This window comes from Nomascus leucogenys, chromosome 4 (assembly GCF_006542625.1).
Source record: "Nomascus leucogenys isolate Asia chromosome 4, Asia_NLE_v1, whole genome shotgun sequence".
In the NCBI taxonomy this organism is placed as follows: domain Eukaryota; kingdom Metazoa; phylum Chordata; class Mammalia; order Primates; family Hylobatidae; genus Nomascus; species Nomascus leucogenys.
In genome coordinates this window covers 112,485,422-112,497,823 of record NC_044384.1, presented here as the reverse complement: position 1 = coordinate 112,497,823, position 12,402 = coordinate 112,485,422, and the positions used below count along the sequence as shown (strand labels likewise).

The window sequence follows — 12,402 nt, the reverse complement described above, 5'->3', positions numbered from 1 at the left end:
GTGATTACAGGCACACACCAACATGTCAGGCTAATTTTTGTATTTTTGGTGGAGACAGGGTTTCACCATGTTGGCCAGGCTGGTCTCAAACTCCTGACCTCAGGCGATCCGCCCATTTCAGTCTTTCAAAGTGCTGAGATTACAGGTGTGAGCCACTGTGCCCAGCCAGCCTTCATTTTTAAAAGATAGTTTTATTGGTTATAAAATTATAGGTTGATAGTATTTTTATTTCAGAAGTTTAAAAATGTTGCTTCACTAGTGCTTGAACTGACTGTATTCCCCTCAAATTCATATGTTGAAATCCTAACACCCAGTGTTGTTGATATTGGGAAGTGGGGCTTTTGGGAGGTAATTATATCATGAGAGTGGAGCCCTCAGGAATGAAATTAGAGATCTTATAAAAATATACAAGAGAGCTTGCTTCTTCTCTCTCTGCTCTCTGCCATGTGAGAACCCAATAAAAATGATGGCCTTCTGCAAACCAGAAAGTGAGCTCGCATCAGACATCAAGTCTGCCTGCATCTTGCTCTTGGACTTTCCAGTCTCAAGAACCCTGAAAAATGAATGTTTGTTGTTTATGCCACCTAGTCTATGGTAATTTGTTATAGCAGCCTAAACTGACTAAGACAACTATTTTCTCACTTACATTGTTTCGAACAAGAAATCTAAAGTCACCCTCATCCTTGCTTTTCTGTAATGCCTTTTATTCTGTCTGGCTGCTTTTAAGAGCTTCTCTTTATCACCAGTTTTATGATGTGCCTTTGAGTTGTTTTCTTTATGTTTCTGTACTTGAGTATTTTCTGGAGGTTCTTGGATCTATAGATTTATAGTTTCCATCAAATCTGGGAAAATTTCAACCATTATTTTTTCAAGTATTTTTTCTGTCTCTCTCTCTCTTTCCTCTCTTTTGGAAGCTCCAACTGTATTGTTTGAAGTTGTCCTACAGTTCACTTTTATTACAGTTTTCATGTAAAAGTTCTATGTCTTTTTTTTTACATGTTTTATATCTCTACTCAACTTTGTGAACATATGCATATAGTTACAACTGTTCAATGTCCTACTAATTATAATATCTGTGTCAGTTCTGTGTGGTTTCGATTGAACAATTTCTCTCCTTATTATGGGTCGTATTTTCCTACTTATTTGCATGCCTGGCAATTTTTGTTGGGTGGCAGATATAGTGAAATTTACTTGTTAGGTGTGGGTATTTTTGTATTCCTGTAAATATTCTTACACTTTGTTCTGGAACACCATTAATTTATTTGGAAAGAGTTTGTTTCTTTGCGGTCTTACTTTTAAGATTTGTTAGGTAAAACTGCAACAGCATTCATTTGGGGGCTAATTATTTCCTATTATTAAGGCAAGACTCTTCCACAGGGACTACCCAGTGCCCTGGCTGGTGAAATTGGGCCACTATTCCTGGCTTTTTGTGAACCCTGGGCACTGTTACTTCTAATCTTTTTAGAAACTTCTTTTCCTGACCTCAGGTTGGTTCTTTACAGACATGCACTGATCAGTACTCTGCCAAATACTAGAAAAGAACTCTCTACAGATCTCTGGGTTTCTTTCTGGGTGCAATTCTTTCCTTGTTGGTAGTCTGTCCTGAAAACTCTAGATGTTTTTATTCTCCTTCAGACTCTCAGCTCCTTCTCCTCGATTCAAGGAAGCTACTGTACTCTGATGGGTTCCCCTTCCTGTTCTAAGACCTGGAAGCTCTCTCAAGATAGGGTTCACCTCCTTTGTTTCCTGTTAAGGAAACTGTCTTTTGTTGTTTGATGTCGAGTGTCTTTTAAAAAATCATTGTTTGGCTGGGCGTGGTGGCTCACGCCTGTAATCCCAGCACTTTGGGAGGCCGAGGCGGGCGGATCACGAGGTCAGGAGATTGAGACGTCTCTACCAAAAATACAAAAAATTAGCTGGGCGAGGTGGCGGGCGCCTGTAGTCCCAGCTACGCGGGAGGCTGAGGCAGGAGAATGGCGTCAACCCCGGGGGGGCGGAGCCTGCAGTGAGCTGAGATTGCGCCACTGCACTCCAGCCTGGGTGAAAGAGCGAGACTCTGTCTCAAAAAAAAAAAAAAAAAATCATTGTTTTGGGCCAGGCGCGGTGGCTCAAGCCTGTAATCCCAGCACTTTTGGAGGCTGAGGCAGGCGGATCATGAGGTCAGGAGATCAAGACCAGCCTGGCTAACATGGTGAAATCCTGTCTCTATTAAAAATACAAAAAATTAGCCAGGTGTGGTGGTGGGCACCTGTAGTCCCAGCTACCTGGGAGGCTGAGGCAGGAGAACGGCGTGAACCCAGGAGGCAGAGCTTGCAGTGAGCCAAGATGGCGCCACTGCACTCCAGCCTGGGCGACAGAGCGAGACTCCATCTCAAAAATAAATAAATAAATAAATAAAAATCAAAAAATAAATTAAAAAAATCATTGTTTTGAAACTGCATTTGCAAAAATTATATAACAGTGATAAAGTTGTGGCAGTGGGGGAGGTCTGGTCTAGCCAGATGCTCTTTCTTTTGCCTTTAGCCTTCAAGGGCATGGGAAGGATTCTTAACTGTTTCTTTTTTCCGCAATACGACTCAGGTAAAATTCAATGTTGTCTGGATGGAGCCTGAACAACATTTTCTAGAAGCTTCTGTAAACTAAAAATAAAATTCTAAGCCCCTCAACTGACTGCTTGGCCAAGGAGCCCCCAGCATAATCTTGAAAACTGAGTTATTGGCCATGTTGGGATCGCGGGTTCAGACACACCTTGTTATACCCCCTCCCTGACTAACCATGATTAGGCTTTCTTCCCTCAGGGCTTAGCAGAAACCAGCCCTTTCAAGAGACTCCACCACTGATATCAATCAACCAAGTGTCTAAGGCTGCCCCTCCTTTTTTGCCTGATTAAGAAATCACCACTGGAGTAGTTCTGGCCTGTCTAAGGAGAAGGCACAGTAAGGGTTTGTGTGTCCTCTGCTTCACCTTTTGATATCAGAGGGCCAAAAACTCCACCCTCAGATCATGCTAACATTGCTATGTTTTGTCTCTGGGACTCATGGAGAGGAGTGAAGCTCAATTGTGCATGTGCATGTTTCTCCTTTTGTAAATACTCATGACTCTTCCGATAGCTTAATAAATATGTGTATTTGGCCACTGTGCTCCACATAAATTTCTGCTCCCTTTGCCCCTCCTTTGAAGGGTCTGTTTCTGGCTTCTTACTGGAGGCTGCGCTTCCCAGCCTGTCAGAATGGCCATCCTGCAGGCTGCAACCCTTTATGAGACATAAAGCTTTCCTTCCCACATTTATGAACCTTGTCTTTCGTCAGTTGACACTTCCTAGGTAAAGTATAGATTACAGTAAGAGACTTGCGAGACACATCAACTAATCAAAATGTGTAGAACTTACTCAGATCCTGAGTTAAACACAGTTTTTCTTGCCAGGGGCAGTGGCTCACACCTGTAATCCCAGCACTTTGGGAAACTGAGACTGGTGGATTGCTTGAGTCCAGGAGTTCGAGACCAGCCTGGGCAACATGGCAAAACCCTGTCCCTACAAGAAAAATATAACAATAAGCCAGGCACGGTGGTGCATGCCTGTAGTCCCAGCTACTTGGGAGGCTGAGGCAAGAAGATTTTGAGCCCAGGATGCAGAGGTTGCAGTGAGCCCTGATCATGCCATTGCACTCCAGCCTGGGCGACAGAGCAAGACCCTGTCTCAAAAAAAAAAAATAAAATAAAATAAACACAGCTTTCTAGAAATGGCATTTGTGCAACAATTGGAAACTTTAGCACTAAATTTTTGATGAAGTTAAGGAATTACTGTTATTTTTTAAGTGTGATAATGATATTACGCTTACAAATTTTTAATTTTCAAAAAGTGATAAGGGTATTGTGGTTATGCCTTTTAAAAGGAGTCCTTACATTTTAGAGATACTTACATTTTAGAGACTGGAGGAAATGTTTATAGATCAAGCAATATGATTTCTGCGATTTGCCTCAATATAATCTGGAAAGGGGGAAACTTGATGGGGACACAGTTGGCCATGAATTGATAATGGTTGATGCTGGGTGGTGGACCATGTGGGCTCATTTGGTTAGTCTATTACTTTTGCATATGTTTGAAGTTTCCATAATAAAAAAGCATTTAAAAAGAAACTTCTAAATTGTTCTTCATAAACAGCCTATATTGAGAACTGCTATTCATACCCTTACTTATTTTTTGTCTGCTCAATTGTCAAAACCTGAAAGGGGATTTTTGAGGGTTCTCCTCCCATGACTTTTACATTTCTATTCATTTCTCCTTGTATTTTCTGCAATGCTTCCTTTATATCTTTTATTGCTTTATTATTTGTCACAGTAGGTTTATAAAAGATACCCTTTTTTCTTTAAAAATAATATATGCTTATGGCAAAAGCAAACAAAAAATCAAGCAGAATATAAAGGTAGATGATGAAAAATAGACTTGCCTTTCACCTCAGATTCCCAAATCCAGAACTTTTTTTTTTTTGAGACAGAGCCTTGCTCTGTCGCCCAGGCTGGAGTGCAGTAGCATGATCTCGGCTCACTGCAACCTCTGCCTCCCAGGTTCAAGTGATTCTCCTGCCTCAGCCTCTCGAGTAGCTGGGACTACAGGCACCCGCCACCATGCCTGGCTAATTTTTGTATTTTTAGTAGAGGCAGGGTTTTACCATGTTGGCCAGGCTGGTCTCAAACTCCTGACCTCAGGTGATCCGCCCGCCTCGGCCTCCCAAAGTGCTAGGATTACAGGCATGAGCCACCGTGCCTGGCCAAGATCCCCAACTTTCAGTCCCCCTTCCCAATCACCAGTTTTTTCTGTCTCCATGGAGGAGTAGTGACTATGTATATAAACTGTAGGGACCGAAAGGTGTGATACCTTTCCTCCCCATCACAAGTGTCACTGCAGATACTCCTATAACAAAAGACAGGATAACAAGAGAAGAGCATAACAAATTCATTTAATCAAAGTTTTACATGCTTCAGAAATGAAGACCCAGGGACCCAGGGAAAATTGTTTTTATGCTTAGGTTTGATGAATGGATAGCCATGTAGAAATGTGATTAGACAAAAGGGTATGACCTAATAGTAGTAGATAGACTGGGGAAGCCCAGGAAGACCTGTCTGTTCAGAATCTTCTTGGCCTCTCTGTTGTAGCATTTATTCCTCCTGGGTATGGGGCAGGACCCTTTGGAATGAGGTAAGGTCCTATGACCTACTATCAGGCAAGGGCAGATCAGAGAACATCTTTATGGCCAGTGTTGGGGCTCAGAAAACAATAACCCAAAAGGAAGGCCTCAGAAGCAGCCGTGAGAGAAAAAGTTTCTCCCTTGAGACTAGCCATACAAACTAGAATCCCTCTTCCCCAAGTCAGGTCACAGAAACCAGAGCCCCTTTCCCCCAAAGCCAGCCATAAAACCTGAACATAATACTCTTAACTTTTCCCCTACCTTTCTGTGTAAAACTGGCCAGAAAAAAAGCTATCTGATCTTCCTTGTTTGGCTGTAAGTCATAAGACTCCCGTTTCAGAAAGGGTCCCGCCCCATACCCAGAAGGAAGGAATGCATGCTCACAGAGGGCCAGAAGAGTTTAGACAGACAGGCCTTGCTGGATTTCCCCAGTCTATTAGCATTAGATCATACCCTTTCTGTCCAATCACATTTCTACATGGCTGTCCATACTTTTTTGAACCTAAGCATGAAAATGGACAATTTCCCCTGTATCTTTGGGTCTTCCTTCTGAAGGCTCCTGCATATACACATTACATAAATTTGTATGCCTTTTCTCCAGTTAATCTGCCTTTTCCAAGTTGGTTTTTCAGCAAACCCTCAAAGCACCAAGTGGAACCACCTGGCCTCTGCACGAGCTCTTAGACAGAAAGGTTGAAGGAAGTTTAGAGTAACAGCTTGCTTTGGATAAAGGGAGTTCTAGCTTCACCCTTGGGGAAGAGGAATTCTTGTTCCTGACTTACTTCAAGAGAGGAGGGGTGGGATACAGGAGGGCAGGAGGTCAGAGAGACCTTGGTTCTGAGGCTGCTTCTGAGACCTTCCAGTCTCCTTTAGTTCAAAGTACTCAGCATGCCAAATTGCCCTCAAAGAGGGTTCTTGTATCTCGCACAAGAAAGGATTTGGAGCAAGCCCATAGAGGGAAGTGAAAGCAAGTTTATTAAGAAAGGAAAGGAATAAAAGAATGGCTACTCCCTAGACAGAGGAGCGGCACAGGATGCTCAGCTGGTTATACTTATTGTTACTTCTTGATTATATGCTAAACAAGTGGTGGATTATTCATGAGTTTTCCTGGAAAGGGATAGGAAATTCATGGAACTAAGGGTTCCTCCTCTTTTTAGACCATATAGGGTAACTTCCTGGCATTGCCACGGCATTTGTAAACTGTCATGGCGCTGGTGGGAGTGTCTTCTAGCATGCTAATACATTATAATTAGTGTGTAAGCAGTGACGACAACCAGAGGTCACTTTCATCGCCACCTTAGTTTTGGTGGGTTTTGGCTGGCTTCTTTAACACAGCCTGTTTTATCAGCAAGGTCTTTGTGACCTGTATGTTGTGCCAACCTCCTATCTCATCCTGTGACTAAGAATGCTTAACCTCCTGGGAATGCAGCCTAGTAGGTCTCAGCCTTATTTTACTCCTCCCTAATTCAAGATGAAGTTTCTCTGGTTCGAACGCCCCTGACAGTTCTATTGCTATTATTTCTTTCTTTTATACCTAAAGCACTAAAAAACCTTGTTGACAAAAATACATAGAAGAGTACTTGCTTCAGCAGCACATATACTAAAATTAGAATGATACAGAGATTAACATGGCCTCTGCACAAGAATAACACGCAAATTCATGAAGTGTTCCATATTTTTATTACATTATGTGTCAATTAAAAATAAAATAAAACTTTAAAAAATACATAGAAGAAAATCCTTTCAACCTTAAATATCACATACTGATCTGTCATTAGAGATTGTCTGTGATGATTTCTCAGCTGACAAGTCATTATACAAGGCAGATATTTATCTTTAAAATAATCCTGTGTTCTTTTTTATGTGGGAAGGTTCACTTTCTGAAAATTCATTAAACTCTATACTTAAGATGTGTTCACTGTTCTCTACCTGGGATATAATTTAAAAGTGTCTTCTAAACAACTCATTTTGCTCACCACGAATTACCTGAACTACAACCTCGCTGGGTCATGGAAGCTCTCCCTTCTCCCATCATGATGAAAACCTTTAAGTCCAACTTCCCATGATACCAGTGGTTTTCTCCCGGGTAAAGGGCCTTTAACATCCTGCAGACCCCTGTCAGAGAAAACCAGGGCCAGACAGAAGTTAAAGCAGTGAAGACAAATTTTATTCAGGAGCTATTGCAATAGGGAAAGAGAGACCTCAGTTTAGAAAGGGCTCCCTTCTGAATGCAAGGACAAGTGGGAAATTATGGCCAAGGTGCAGGGTGAGGTCAGTGAATGGAAATTACTAAAAGGGAACATCAGCAATAAGAGGGATTCTAAACTGACTCAGCTTCTAGCTGAAGGCAGCCTGGATAATAAGATACTGAGGGAGAGGGGTTGAGGAATTTCATCAGATATCAAGGGTGGTCAGATACCAAGGGTGGGGGATTCTAATGACACTAACTCAGCAGGATTCTTTCTGAAAGCAGAATAAGCAAGCCAAGGACAGAGCCCACGGTCTGGGTCTTCAGGGCTTAGAAGAGCCTTATTAGTGTTAGGTCAGAGAAAGTCTGTCGCTCCAGATGTCCCTGAAGCCCCCAGGGAGAGGAGAGCTAACTTTCCTAGACAACTTCTGAAAACAGCTGGCCCTCCAAATCAAGACTGCCTGATGCCACTTCCTCCCATGGAGGCCACTTCCAGGAATGGGTCACTCTACTAGAAAAAAAAAATGTCCAGCAGAAACCCTGGCCCTAGAAACAACTCACATGGAAAGATGGGTAGAATGAGGGACATTGAACATCCCTGTCTTGTTTACCTTGGCGTGGGGGGTTTTCCTTTACTCAATAAAGACTATTCCTTACTTAAGTCATGCTCACAAAGCCAGTGGCAACTATAAAGGGCCTCATCTGGCAGGATAGATCCTCCTTCAGTTTTATTAAACCACGAGATTTGCAAAAGGATTGTTATTGGGTTTTGGGGGTCATTGACTTACTCAAGGTTGACACCAGTTTTTCAAAAATCCCTTCTTGTTGTCCAGGGGTCAGTGCATGATAGTGAGATTCAGAACACATGGCTTTCTTTTGTAAATTGGAAGCTGAGCTCGAAAGTGTAGGTAAGAAAAGAAGGACCAGCATTGGCACTCAGCTGTGGGCAAATTTCTCAGGCAAATGAACTTTAGGAATAAACACTTGGCTTCTGAAAGTTTAGCCCCTTAAAACTATCACTGCCCCTATCCCTTAAAACATCTCACAAGCCCAACTGGGGAGGCTGTCTACCCCCCATTCACAGCTGCTATTTCAGATACTACCAAGGTTGAAGCAAGGATTTGAGAAGTAAGGAGGTAGGACAGTTCTTCCTTAGCTGGTGGCTTCTCTGGGACTAGCAGATGATTGAAGCTGGCATTTTACCTTCTAGAGCTTTCTTGGGCACTTCTGGGAGCCCCAGCTCTGTGACCCAGCTTCAAGTCTCCTGAAGAGGTGACATATTCTGCTCCTTGGCCTAGCTGCATCCCTCTCAGCCCTGGGTCATGGTGATGCACCCACACATTTTTCATAGTCGAAGACTTCTTTCTCATCTCCCAGGTGGTCCTCTTGAGTGGGACTTAATTCAGTTTAGCCTGGATTTTTCTCCCATCTCCCACACATCCATCTAGTCTGCAGAAAACCCTCATCAAACCCTTACCCCCTCCCAAATAAAAAACTGTGCGAGTACAGTCTGTCAACTAGCACTCTTGTGGCTCTACCACCAAAGCAACTAGTTGGTCCATCTCTAGCCCTCTAGATTTTGAAGGGTTACACCCCAGACCACCCAACTGGTCACTTACCAAGCTCTCAGATGCTCTCACTGAAGATCTACCTCATTATATTTGGGATCACAGGATACATCCCCTTGGGGGAGAAGGGGTAGGGTTCACAGCACAGATTTTTTCCAAAGAAATCTTTTAACGCCTCTTCCCATGCTTTGACACTGTTAATATCCTTAAACCTGCTAGATGCTTGTAACCAGTTCTCAGGGATATTTCATTTGTAAATTGGCACATAGGATCCGTCTTAAACCTATTTGAGATTTTATATTAATTATATTTCTACCTCAGGTCAAACTGAGACAATAAACACTCATGCCATACCATTCTTTAACTGCTGTCTTGTCCTGTTTTCTGTTGTTATAACAGAATGCCTGGGACTGGGTAATTTATAAAGAAAGGAAGTTTATTTGGCTCACAGTTCTGGAGACTGAGAAGTCCAAGGGCATGATGACAGCTTCTGGCAAGAGCTTTGTACTGCATCATAACTTGGCAAATGGCATCACATGGCAAGAGAGCAAGAGTGTGTGAAAAAGACAAAACATGAGGGGTGGCCTTGCTTTATAACAATCTACTCTCATGGTAACTAATCCAGTCCCATTAGAGCAAGAACTCACTGACCCCAAGGAGAACTAACCCAGTCCCATGAGAGCAGCATTAATCCCTTCATGAAGGCAAAGCCCTCATGACCCAAACACTTCATAAAGGTCCCACAACTTTTCAACATCATTACATTGGGAATCAAATTGCAACATGAGCTTTATAGGGGACAAGTCATATTCAACCCATTAGTAACTGCCTATGCGTGGCAGTATCAGTAACTGTCTGGATGCATCTTTATGGATGTATCAATAATTCATTTAATCTGTCATGGTCATTTACTCCAACAATGCTTCAATAAATATCCCTGTACCTGTGTTTTTAAGTCAACTGTTAATATATCGGTAGGTAAATTTCTAGAAAAAGAGCTAAGTCACTCTCTAAAGAGGTTATACCAATTTACCCTCCCAATCTAAGTGTAAAAAAAGATGGTTTTCCCACATCCTCTGAACACAGTACCTTATTAAACTTTTAAACGTTTTCCAATGTAATAGGTAAAAAATTATATCTATATAAATATGTATTTTCTTGATTATAAATGAAGTTAAACATATTTTTATGCAATTTAAAGCCACTTATTTTCTTTTACTATGAGATGCCTGTACATATCCTTTGCTCATTTTTTCCTATTGTGCTTTTGGTATTTTTCATATTAACTTTTAAACACTTCTTGTATTATTAGGGAAATTGGCCCACTCTCATGTGTGTTCCAAACAGATTTTCCCATAGTGGGAAAGGGCATAGTGGGCAGGGGCACCCATGAAGAGATGGTTCAAGGCAAACGTAGTACAACTCAGGGCATTTAGAATGTAGCTACATTTGGAACAGCATCTCTCACATCTCCTGTCTTCCAGAAGTTACTGAGTTGTTACCTTCTCATTCATAGCAGTTCAGCAATGAAGATCTAATTGAAGTGTAAGAAAAAGGGTCCATTGGACAGTCACCATGGCAACTGCCCCTCCCACAGTATTTACCATTCAAAGGCTTCTGCAGGCATTCATGTACAACAAGTTAGCAAAGAAAGATTTCCAGATTCACAACCATAATTTTGAATGCAGTTTGAAGGTGCTTAGAGACATAAAGAATGCCTGTGGTTGCTATAGGGAGATTACTAGGAAAAGAATTGTCTTCAGTCCCAGCTTCTGTGGCAAGATGATTTGTTCAGACATTAGAGTATATTTTGTTTTTGGTGTAATTTTTCTTCCATTTACACCATCTGCTGAGGATTGCCAGCCCACAGTGCTTGCTGGTCTCAGAAGTGGTTTATATTCCTGGGCATAAAGCAGAAACTGCTTAAATATCATCTCTGGTCTTGCTCTTAGTGAAAGCTCAAGCTCATTGAAGAGGTTAAACTATAAATCTAGGTGGGGAGGGGCATGGTGGGGGCAAGCCAATTCTCTTTGGAGGCAAGAGGAGGAGTGAGGGAAAGCAGGAGAGGCTCTGCAAAGAGGGCAGACCTGTGACCACTGCTGAAAACATCTCGGTTGGTGACAGAACCTGGTCATGATGGCTGGAGCTCTTCGGGAAGTGCAGCCCTAGGCACTGGGATTCCCGGCCCTAACAAAAAATCCCAGTCCCAACGGCAGAAAAGACCAGTGGCTCGCCACTTCCAAGGGACCATGTTTCTGATATTCTAAGGCATCTCAGCCCTAACCACTATGGCCTGAGGATTGTTGGTGCTTCCAGGCATGTAACCCCTGGGATACATGAGTGACTTTATGGTAAATTAGAGTGTCAGAAGAATCTTAACAATAACTGAAGTTACATTTTCTATCATTTTAGCTGGCCAAGAGCTCGAAATTATTTTTATTTTTAATAATGCGACATCCAATTTGACACATCAGTTTGTGGATTAAAATTTACATCCAGCGCACGTTTTTAGACTAGTATTGTAAGAAGCCTCAGCCAGTTCAGCTCCTGACAAAAATCCTACCACACACACACACACACACACAAAGCACATTTGTGACATGGTTTTTATATTGTTTTTATTTTGCCCACTTAGTACTTTACAAACACATTTTGCTTTATTTCTTTTAATGTATTTTCATGATCAATTATAGCACTTTTATGGGAGAAAATAGGTTTCCTGAAAAGATACTTTGGTTATGACTTTTCATCAGTAGGGAATAAGTGTTAAGTATTTTGAAGTCTGACTTGTCATATTCGCCAGTTAGTGCATATCAAGGATGGCCTGGATGGTTCTCTACTGCCCTCCAGTGGGAAAGTTAGATGGAGGTCAAAGCATTTTTGAAATGGAAAATGGACTGGTTTATGTGTCTCTAATATTGGGATGTAAAATATATAGACAGAAGGAGATAAAAGAACTGAAGGATGTTTTCTTCTCAGTGTGTTCAGAAATAAGTGAACTGTTGAACAATGAACCATTCAGCACCATGATTTCTTACAACTTCAAAAGGATATTGTAAAGACTGTATTTAAAACTGAGGTCTTGGCCAGGCAGGGTGGCTTCTCACTCGCCTATAATCCCAACACTTTGGCGAGCCAAAGCAGGAGGATCATTTGAGGTCAGAAGTTGGAGACCAGCCTGGCCAACATGGTGAAACCCCATCTCTACTAAAAATACAAAAATTAGCTGGGTGTGGTGGCGTGTGATTATAATCCCAGCTACTTGGGAGGCTAAGGCAGGAGAATAGCTTGAACCTGGGAGGCGGAGGTTGCAATGAGCCAAGATTGCACCAGTGCACTCCAGCCTGGGTGACAGCGAGATTCTGTCGAAAACAAAAAACAAAAAACAAAAACAAAAGCAAAAAAACAAAGGAAGGAAAAAGAAAAAGAAAGATAAAATGGAGGTCTTTCTGCCAGGACA

The 12,402-nt window shown here is 42.0% G+C and overlaps 1 protein-coding gene and 1 non-coding gene across 2 annotated transcripts in view; one reads left to right on the top strand and one right to left on the bottom strand.

Annotated features, from left to right (window-relative positions):
• The window catches only part of SCN11A (sodium voltage-gated channel alpha subunit 11), a 193,410-nt gene that overhangs the window by 160,687 nt on the left and 20,321 nt on the right, over positions 1 to 12,402 (bottom strand). The gene's annotated exons all lie outside the window — the stretch shown is intronic.
• Positions 6,763 to 6,866, top strand: LOC115834890. The gene has a single exon (XR_004029889.1). It is a non-coding gene; the product is annotated as a U6 spliceosomal RNA (small nuclear RNA).